We start from the raw sequence: 11383 nt of genomic DNA, 5'->3' as shown, positions 1-11383 counted from the left end.
TTGATTTTAACGAAGTTTTTACATACTTAAAATATTATCCTTGAGTTTGATTAATAAAATTAATTATGTTTAAAGTTAATTAAGCATAAATATATGTTTTTATTGAAGTTTCAAGTGTTGGAAATAGTTTCTAAGTACTACTTTTGATGTTTTATAAAGAGGGTTTAATCACCCATTAAAAAGAGAGATTTTAGGGGTTTTTATATAATTTTCAGATTTTTATTAGACTTTGAACTTGCTGTAATTTCATGTATAAGAGTGTATTTTAAGGTTTTTATGAAGAAAAATTTAAAGAACTATATATAAGCCTTTAATTTTAACAAAAGGGAAGGTTTTAAAGTGTTGTTTGATTTGGATTTTGAAGGTTTTAAAGTAAGTTAGTATTGCTGTAAATTTGATTGATTGGGTATTGATTGAGATGTTATTATTTGGCTTAGGAGAGGAGTTTATTGAAGGTGATTTCTAGCTAGTAAAGTGGCATACTAATTCGTTTGCTCAAGGTACGTACAAGTTACAAAACCTTGCTTTTAGGTGCATGTTTAAGGACGGATCGAGAACTTAGTATCATGTCTAGGGATGACTGGGTTAAATTGTTTGGTTATACATTGTGAATTTCCTTTGACGTGCACTATTCCTTATTGTAATTATTGGTTATGTTCTAATTATGCAAGGTGCGCTTAGAGGCAAAGGTATGTGATTGGTGAAATGACTTAATTATTACTCATTCATGATTTAATGAAATAGGATGAGTAAAGGAATGGTTCATGTCTTATAAGACAAGGTTAAGAGTTTGGGGTGCCTTATGCACTCAAGGTGTTTATACACCGAGGTAGTAAAGGAATAAATAATAAATGTTGCTTGCCACTAATAAATCAAGAATTGAAATTGAAAAGTTGTTTTACTTGATTGAATTGATATTGGATTGATTGTATTGTTATGCATATGAGTCATCACCAAGTCTAAACCTGTAAATCACGTAAAGTGCAAGATGGATGAGCAATAAAACTCTGGATTGGTGCACTTCTGGAGTAATGACAATCAGGGGTTGGGGTACATGGGGTATTAGCCGTGTACTTTTCTCGAGGCCGTCTGATCTACGAGTCTCTTATTTCAAATATTTTTCAAAACTAGGAGTTAGGTGAGATCTCATACTAACTACGGTCACGGAGTCGCGCCCGTGGTCGTTGGATGTTTATTAATGTTTCTGAAAGGAGGCATGGGGTTTTTCTTTTATTGATTGTAACACCCGAATAATTCTCCCTTTTTCAAACCACTTACTTTAAATAAAATAGTGGAGAACCATTGACATGTTACCGCCACGTGTTAAAACGTTAAGGCTTTATCAAAGTATCGCAGCGGAAAAATCAAACTTAAGTATTTAAAATAACACAATTTAGAAAACGAATAAGTCAAAGCTTACAAATTGGAACCATATAAGGCCCTTATTTAAAACCAAACCAATATTAAAAATCCAAAACATAAACGAAATAGCAAAGCATAAATAAGTTCAACACAAGAATCGAATACTCTCAATCACACCAATCCCTTGACAATGCGTTTGTCAAATCCCTTAACTTCACATCATCAAGCTAACCTGTGCAATACTGCTCCCCAATAATACAAGTGTAATAATTGGATCATCACAGGGTCATTGAAAGGCGAAGGCCATGACCAAAAGAAAACACACACAAAAGCACGCAATCAGCAAAGCTGAGTACATACAAGCTACAACATACCAAACCTAGCATGCTCAATTAATTAAAGTAATTAAATATACAACACGAATTCATTAATCAAGTCTCCACACTTAGACAATTCAATTGACTCAACATACTTACTAACCAATTCCAAACACTTGACTCATCATATTCAATTTAATAAATTTAATTTAGTTTGGAGTAAGCAATAGACCAGGTTGTCCAATCCAGGTCTCAAATGACCATTTGAAATAAAAGTTTAGCGCGATGCAAGAATGGGCGCGACTCCATTCTCACAAAGTTAGTCTAGGATAATCAACATTACTAGCTTAATTAAATAATGTAGTTCAAAACTACATAACACATTGTACTCTGAAAATAACCTTTATCAACTCAACCTCGAATAATAATACAAACCTTTACTCAACTCTCTATCCCGTAAGTGTGCCATGCTCATTGTTCTATACCTAGCCTTGGACATGGGTAATTCGAATAAAACCAACAAGTATAAAAACTTGAATACTCCCAATAACTAGAAAACACCTTGAACCAGACCACATACGGGTCAATTCCCACTGTAGGGGACCATAGAAAAATAAATAATAAAGATTGTACCTCATTCTTAACTCATGATCATTATCTCATTACCAACATGCCAAGGACTAAGGTCTATAACGCCGAGCCTCAAACCCATAACAAAATAAATAATTCTCAACCTTTTGATCTCACACATTGATCAAATAACCATTCACAAATTAATTTATAATATCTCAATATTGGCACATGTTCCCAAATAACATAACAATTCGATTCATAATGTCTCAACTCTTAAAACACATACTAATAACCCAAATATAATCATATCTCAACCCAAAAATAATACTCTGCATTAATAATCCTAAAACCTCAAGAACAATACTCCCTATAGCAATAACATTAAAAAAAACCCAGAAATATAACACAATCATTCAATATAACAATAGTAGCAAGACAATTAAATCAGATCATATCATAAAATTATATACGTCAATCATATATACATACACTCAAGCATATGAATATCCAATTATACAATAATAATATAAGGTAATAATTAATAAATTCATTCCATTTAAACCATTAAATTCCAATCCTTTAATAATCCAAATGTGGTTAACAAACCAATCCAATAAAATATGTTTGTATCAACATTCCATACAAATAATTAATCCAATATAATTCAACATGTTTGCATCCATAATTCCATACAAACATAATCAATTCACCAAAACATGTCTCATAAACATAAGCACATGAATTAATTAAATGTATAACCAAACAATTTTCATCCAAGTGTTCTCTAATCATGAAACTAAGTTCTTTCCTTTTGGTACCTAAACATGATACTACTTATAACGAAGTAGACATGTACGTACCTCATACAAACAATCCTTTTGAGCCACTTTTAATCACTTAAAATTCTCCTAGGGAATAATCACTTCCTAGAAAACAACCAACAATTAATATTACTATCCCAAGTAATTTCCAACAATATAATATGATGAAAAACTTATTAAAATAAATAAAACATATATTTATATGCTTAATTAACTTTAAAAATAATTAATTTTATTAATCAAACTCAAGGATAAAATTTTAAAAATAAAAAACTTCGTTAAAAATGAAAAACTGCCCGAAAATCATATTTAGAGGCAGAATTTGGCCACGAGAGGGTGGTGCTCACTACCAAAGGTAGTGAGTCTTTCTTAAAACATCGTTTCCACATGGAAAACACTACTTTTTTGTCAAAATCGGATGAGTTCAGAACCTGATCGGGATTAAAACGGGATTAATATTAACGAACCGAAATCTAAACATTAAAATACGAATTTACGTGCTCAAAATAATCTGGAAACTAATTAGTAATATAATCACCAAAATTTCAAAACATCATTACTATAAAAGCCCTAAATCAATTGTTCATAAAAACCCTAAAATCATGATTTTCAATAAATTGAAACCCTAGGTTTATAATTCATAAAATATGAAATTTATAACATAAATATAATCTGAAATTTATAATCTTTATACCATTAAAATATAATTTAATACTAAAAATATAATCTTTATACTAAAATCAAAACCCAAAACAATTAAAATAACATTAAGCAAAATAATGAAACAAAGGAGGATGAAAATAAGACTAACCTTTTTGTGTGGGAAATTTTGGGGATGTATGGGGTATTTATAGGAGAGAGAGTGGTGTAGGGTTAGTTTTAAGATTGGGCCTCATAAAATTAATGGGTCAATTAAGAAAAGAAAGTGGGTTTGGTTTGTTTGCTGGATATAAATTAGTGAAGAAAGGTTCATAAAAAGTTCTTTGTAATAAAATCGTTCATCAAACCCAAAAATAATTTGAAACTTTTGAAATTAAATCCGAAAAAAAAATACAAATAAATATTATGAATAAAATATAATTTCATTACTAATATATTTAAAAATACGGGGGATTACAATCTACCCCTCTTAAAAGAAGTTTCGTCCCGAAACTTAGCACAAAATCCCTTAAATTGCAAAACTTTTGCATAAAGCCATTTCAAAAATTTCAAAATTATATCCCAATTGTGTCATAATATCGACACTAATACTTTATCACCATTCCAATTTACGCACTTCACTAGATGCGTAAACAAATAAAATCGCTATGAAAAGCATGAAAACACCATAAAATAGCATAAAATAGGGTAAAAAAAAACGCGAAATTATACGCATTCTACCCCCCTTAAAGAACAAGAGTTACGCCCTCGTAACTCACCTCATTAAACAACTTAGGTTATCTCTTTCTCATATCATCCTCGGCCTCCCAATGGCTCATGTTTTCCTCACTTTTCGAGTATACCAAAATATCATCAATAAAAACAACTACAAACTTGTTCATGGAATACTCGATTCATCAAGTCTATAAAAATTGCAAGTGCATTGGTCAACTCAAAAGACAAAACTGTAAACTCGTAGTGCCCATATCTAATCCTAAAAGCAGTCTTAGGTATATCCTTATCAGCCACTCTTAATTGATGATACCCCGAACGTAAATCAATCTTGAAAAACACACTAGCTCCCTTCAATTGATCAAACAAATCATCGATCTTGGGTAGTGGGTACTTATTCTTTATTGTGACATTATTTCAACTCTCTATAATCGATCCACAATCTCATGCTCCCATATTTCTTCTTCACAAAATACATCCAAAACTCATTCACAATTGGCACATCTTCCACATTCACTTACTACTCATTTCCAAGTCTTGCACACAACAAAAGAACAAAGGATGCCCCTTACGTACAAGTTTTGACAACTTTAACGCAGAAATAATCCCAATACCATTTGGTTTCCCAAAACGTCTGTAATACACAATCTCCCCCAAAGAACTCCTTAAGTAAACATTCTTTATCTCACAATCAATCTTATATTAGCTTATAAGTGGCTAACCAATCTATTCCCAAAATGACATCAAGGTCATCCAACTCAAATTCTATAAGATCAGATGGAAAATCAGTCTCTCCAATCCTCAAAGGTAAACCCTTATGTATCTTGGTGCACCTCACAACCTCACTAGTAGGCAAACTAATAAGCAAGTCAATCGAATTTGGTTCAACTAGTCCTAATAGCAGCTGCTAAAGCATCGTTGTTAGCCATCCTCCTTCTCTGCCTAGAAATGTACCACACTCTTAGGACGACATCAGCGCGAAAGAACTCCACTTGCTTAATAAATCACATTCATAATCATCAAATATATATATTAAGGTAGAAAGGTGGACACGGCCACACAATCGCCCCTAATAAGTCACTTTCAAAGGAAATGATTATTTATTTTTAATCATTCCTACGCACACGAAAATTAAATAAAATAATTCCCTTGATTCAATTCCACCAAAATTCATGCATCAAGTGCATAACATCATTAAATTAACACACATTAGTAGACACATAATTACATGCTTCACACAAATAAATTAAATCATTTAAACATTTCACATTACACAAAGAATCTCATTCCATTCCATTCCATATGACATGCTTTAATCCTTAAACATGATACTAAGTGATCACTCAAGTTTGCACCATTACATGAACATACACAATTAAATAACTTGCATGATCACTTCATACAATATAAAAGCATTAAGTAATTAATTACAATGCATAAAGAAATAAATAATCTATTCTATACGCCCTTTCTAATGCTACCCAAATCTCACCGATAAGCAAAATAAGCACACAAGTTAGGAATAAAAATAAATAATTAAATTCATTTTATTTCAAAATAACAAAAATACTTTGAAAATATATAAAACAAATAAATAAACTTTTTTTATTAAATGCCGAAATAAATATATTAGAATAGAATAATTTTTGAAAATCTAAGTTAACTTTAAATAAGGTAGTCGAATAAACTCATTAGATTTAAAACGTTAGGCGCCTAAAAACTTTAAATTAATTTTAGTGGTAATTAAATCGAACCTGGCTCTGATACCACTTTGTAACACCCGAATAATTCTCCCTTTTTCAAACCACTTACTTTAAATAAAATAGTGGAGAACCATTGACATGTTACCGCCACGTGTTAAAACGTTAAGGCTTTATCAAAGTATCGCAGCGGAAAAATCAAACTTAAGTATTTAAAATAACACAATTTAGAAAACGAATAAGTCAAAGCTTACAAATTGGAACCATATAAGGCCCTTATTTAAAACCAAACCAATATTAAAAATCCAAAACATAAACGAAATAGCAAAGCATAAATAAGTTCAACACAAGAATCGAATACTCTCAATCACACCAATCCCTTGACAATGCGTTTGTCAAATCCCTTAACTTCACATCATCAAGCTAACCTGTGCAATACTGCTCCCCAATAATACAAGTGTAATAATTGGATCATCACAGGGTCATTGAAAGGCGAAGGCCATGACCAAAAGAAAACACACACAAAAGCACGCAATCAGCAAAGCTGAGTACATACAAGCTACAACATACCAAACCTAGCATGCTCAATTAATTAAAGTAATTAAATATACAACACGAATTCATTAATCAAGTCTCCACACTTAGACAATTCAATTGACTCAACATACTTACTAACCAATTCCAAACACTTGACTCATCATATTCAATTTAATAAATTTAATTTAGTTTGGAGTAAGCAATAGACCAGGTTGTCCAATCCAGGTCTCAAATGACCATTTGAAATAAAAGTTTAGCGCGATGCAAGAATGGGCGCGACTCCATTCTCACAAAGTTAGTCTAGGATAATCAACATTACTAGCTTAATTAAATAATGTAGTTCAAAACTACATAACACATTGTACTCTGAAAATAACCTTTATCAACTCAACCTCGAATAATAATACAAACCTTTACTCAACTCTCTATCCCGTAAGTGTGCCATGCTCATTGTTCTATACCTAGCCTTGGACATGGGTAATTCGAATAAAACCAACAAGTATAAAAACTTGAATACTCCCAATAACTAGAAAACACCTTGAACCAGACCACATACGGGTCAATTCCCACTGTAGGGGACCATAGAAAAATAAATAATAAAGATTGTACCTCATTCTTAACTCATGATCATTATCTCATTACCAACATGCCAAGGACTAAGGTCTATAACGCCGAGCCTCAAACCCATAACAAAATAAATAATTCTCAACCTTTTGATCTCACACATTGATCAAATAACCATTCACAAATTAATTTATAATATCTCAATATTGGCACATGTTCCCAAATAACATAACAATTCGATTCATAATGTCTCAACTCTTAAAACACATACTAATAACCCAAATATAATCATATCTCAACCCAAAAATAATACTCTGCATTAATAATCCTAAAACCTCAAGAACAATACTCCCTATAGCAATAACATTAAAAAAAACCCAGAAATATAACACAATCATTCAATATAACAATAGTAGCAAGACAATTAAATCAGATCATATCATAAAATTATATACGTCAATCATATATACATACACTCAAGCATATGAATATCCAATTATACAATAATAATATAAGGTAATAATTAATAAATTCATTCCATTTAAACCATTAAATTCCAATCCTTTAATAATCCAAATGTGGTTAACAAACCAATCCAATAAAATATGTTTGTATCAACATTCCATACAAATAATTAATCCAATATAATTCAACATGTTTGCATCCATAATTCCATACAAACATAATCAATTCACCAAAACATGTCTCATAAACATAAGCACATGAATTAATTAAATGTATAACCAAACAATTTTCATCCAAGTGTTCTCTAATCATGAAACTAAGTTCTTTCCTTTTGGTACCTAAACATGATACTACTTATAACGAAGTAGACATGTACGTACCTCATACAAACAATCCTTTTGAGCCACTTTTAATCACTTAAAATTCTCCTAGGGAATAATCACTTCCTAGAAAACAACCAACAATTAATATTACTATCCCAAGTAATTTCCAACAATATAATATGATGAAAAACTTATTAAAATAAATAAAACATATATTTATATGCTTAATTAACTTTAAAAATAATTAATTTTATTAATCAAACTCAAGGATAAAATTTTAAAAATAAAAAACTTCGTTAAAAATGAAAAACTGCCCGAAAATCATATTTAGAGGCAGAATTTGGCCACGAGAGGGTGGTGCTCACTACCAAAGGTAGTGAGTCTTTCTTAAAACATCGTTTCCACATGGAAAACACTACTTTTTTGTCAAAATCGGATGAGTTCAGAACCTGATCGGGATTAAAACGGGATTAATATTAACGAACCGAAATCTAAACATTAAAATACGAATTTACGTGCTCAAAATAATCTGGAAACTAATTAGTAATATAATCACCAAAATTTCAAAACATCATTACTATAAAAGCCCTAAATCAATTGTTCATAAAAACCCTAAAATCATGATTTTCAATAAATTGAAACCCTAGGTTTATAATTCATAAAATATGAAATTTATAACATAAATATAATCTGAAATTTATAATCTTTATACCATTAAAATATAATTTAATACTAAAAATATAATCTTTATACTAAAATCAAAACCCAAAACAATTAAAATAACATTAAGCAAAATAATGAAACAAAGGAGGATGAAAATAAGACTAACCTTTTTGTGTGGGAAATTTTGGGGATGTATGGGGTATTTATAGGAGAGAGAGTGGTGTAGGGTTAGTTTTAAGATTGGGCCTCATAAAATTAATGGGTCAATTAAGAAAAGAAAGTGGGTTTGGTTTGTTTGCTGGATATAAATTAGTGAAGAAAGGTTCATAAAAAGTTCTTTGTAATAAAATCGTTCATCAAACCCAAAAATAATTTGAAACTTTTGAAATTAAATCCGAAAAAAAAATACAAATAAATATTATGAATAAAATATAATTTCATTACTAATATATTTAAAAATACGGGGGATTACAATCTACCCCTCTTAAAAGAAGTTTCGTCCCGAAACTTAGCACAAAATCCCTTAAATTGCAAAACTTTTGCATAAAGCCATTTCAAAAATTTCAAAATTATATCCCAATTGTGTCATAATATCGACACTAATACTTTATCACCATTCCAATTTACGCACTTCACTAGATGCGTAAACAAATAAAATCGCTATGAAAAGCATGAAAACACCATAAAATAGCATAAAATAGGGTAAAAAAAAACGCGAAATTATACGCATTCTACCCCCCTTAAAGAACAAGAGTTACGCCCTCGTAACTCACCTCATTAAACAACTTAGGTTATCTCTTTCTCATATCATCCTCGGCCTCCCAATGGCTCATGTTTTCCTCACTTTTCGAGTATACCAAAATATCATCAATAAAAACAACTACAAACTTGTTCATGGAATACTCGATTCATCAAGTCTATAAAAATTGCAAGTGCATTGGTCAACTCAAAAGACAAAACTGTAAACTCGTAGTGCCCATATCTAATCCTAAAAGCAGTCTTAGGTATATCCTTATCAGCCACTCTTAATTGATGATACCCCGAACGTAAATCAATCTTGAAAAACACACTAGCTCCCTTCAATTGATCAAACAAATCATCGATCTTGGGTAGTGGGTACTTATTCTTTATTGTGACATTATTTCAACTCTCTATAATCGATCCACAATCTCATGCTCCCATATTTCTTCTTCACAAAATACATCCAAAACTCATTCACAATTGGCACATCTTCCACATTCACTTACTACTCATTTCCAAGTCTTGCACACAACAAAAGAACAAAGGATGCCCCTTACGTACAAGTTTTGACAACTTTAACGCAGAAATAATCCCAATACCATTTGGTTTCCCAAAACGTCTGTAATACACAATCTCCCCCAAAGAACTCCTTAAGTAAACATTCTTTATCTCACAATCAATCTTATATTAGCTTATAAGTGGCTAACCAATCTATTCCCAAAATGACATCAAGGTCATCCAACTCAAATTCTATAAGATCAGATGGAAAATCAGTCTCTCCAATCCTCAAAGGTAAACCCTTATGTATCTTGGTGCACCTCACAACCTCACTAGTAGGCAAACTAATAAGCAAGTCAATCGAATTTGGTTCAACTAGTCCTAATAGCAGCTGCTAAAGCATCGTTGTTAGCCATCCTCCTTCTCTGCCTAGAAATGTACCACACTCTTAGGACGACATCAGCGCGAAAGAACTCCACTTGCTTAATAAATCACATTCATAATCATCAAATATATATATTAAGGTAGAAAGGTGGACACGGCCACACAATCGCCCCTAATAAGTCACTTTCAAAGGAAATGATTATTTATTTTTAATCATTCCTACGCACACGAAAATTAAATAAAATAATTCCCTTGATTCAATTCCACCAAAATTCATGCATCAAGTGCATAACATCATTAAATTAACACACATTAGTAGACACATAATTACATGCTTCACACAAATAAATTAAATCATTTAAACATTTCACATTACACAAAGAATCTCATTCCATTCCATTCCATATGACATGCTTTAATCCTTAAACATGATACTAAGTGATCACTCAAGTTTGCACCATTACATGAACATACACAATTAAATAACTTGCATGATCACTTCATACAATATAAAAGCATTAAGTAATTAATTACAATGCATAAAGAAATAAATAATCTATTCTATACGCCCTTTCTAATGCTACCCAAATCTCACCGATAAGCAAAATAAGCACACAAGTTAGGAATAAAAATAAATAATTAAATTCATTTTATTTCAAAATAACAAAAATACTTTGAAAATATATAAAACAAATAAATAAACTTTTTTTATTAAATGCCGAAATAAATATATTAGAATAGAATAATTTTTGAAAATCTAAGTTAACTTTAAATAAGGTAGTCGAATAAACTCATTAGATTTAAAACGTTAGGCGCCTAAAAACTTTAAATTAATTTTAGTGGTAATTAAATCGAACCTGGCTCTGATACCACTTTGTAACACCCGAATAATTCTCCCTTTTTCAAACCACTTACTTTAAATAAAATAGTGGAGAACCATTGACATGTTACCGCCACGTGTTAAAACGTTAAGGCTTTATCAAAGTATCGCAGCGGAAAAATCAAACTTAAGTATTTAAAATAACACAATTTAGAAAACGAATAAGTCAAAGCTTACAAATTGG

This window comes from Chenopodium album, chromosome 25 (assembly GCF_948465745.1).
Source record: "Chenopodium album chromosome 25, dcCheAlbu1.1, whole genome shotgun sequence".
NCBI lineage: Eukaryota > Viridiplantae > Streptophyta > Magnoliopsida > Caryophyllales > Amaranthaceae > Chenopodium > Chenopodium album.
The sequence above is the reverse complement of the archived record's forward strand: the minus strand, read 5'-3'. Positions refer to the sequence as shown.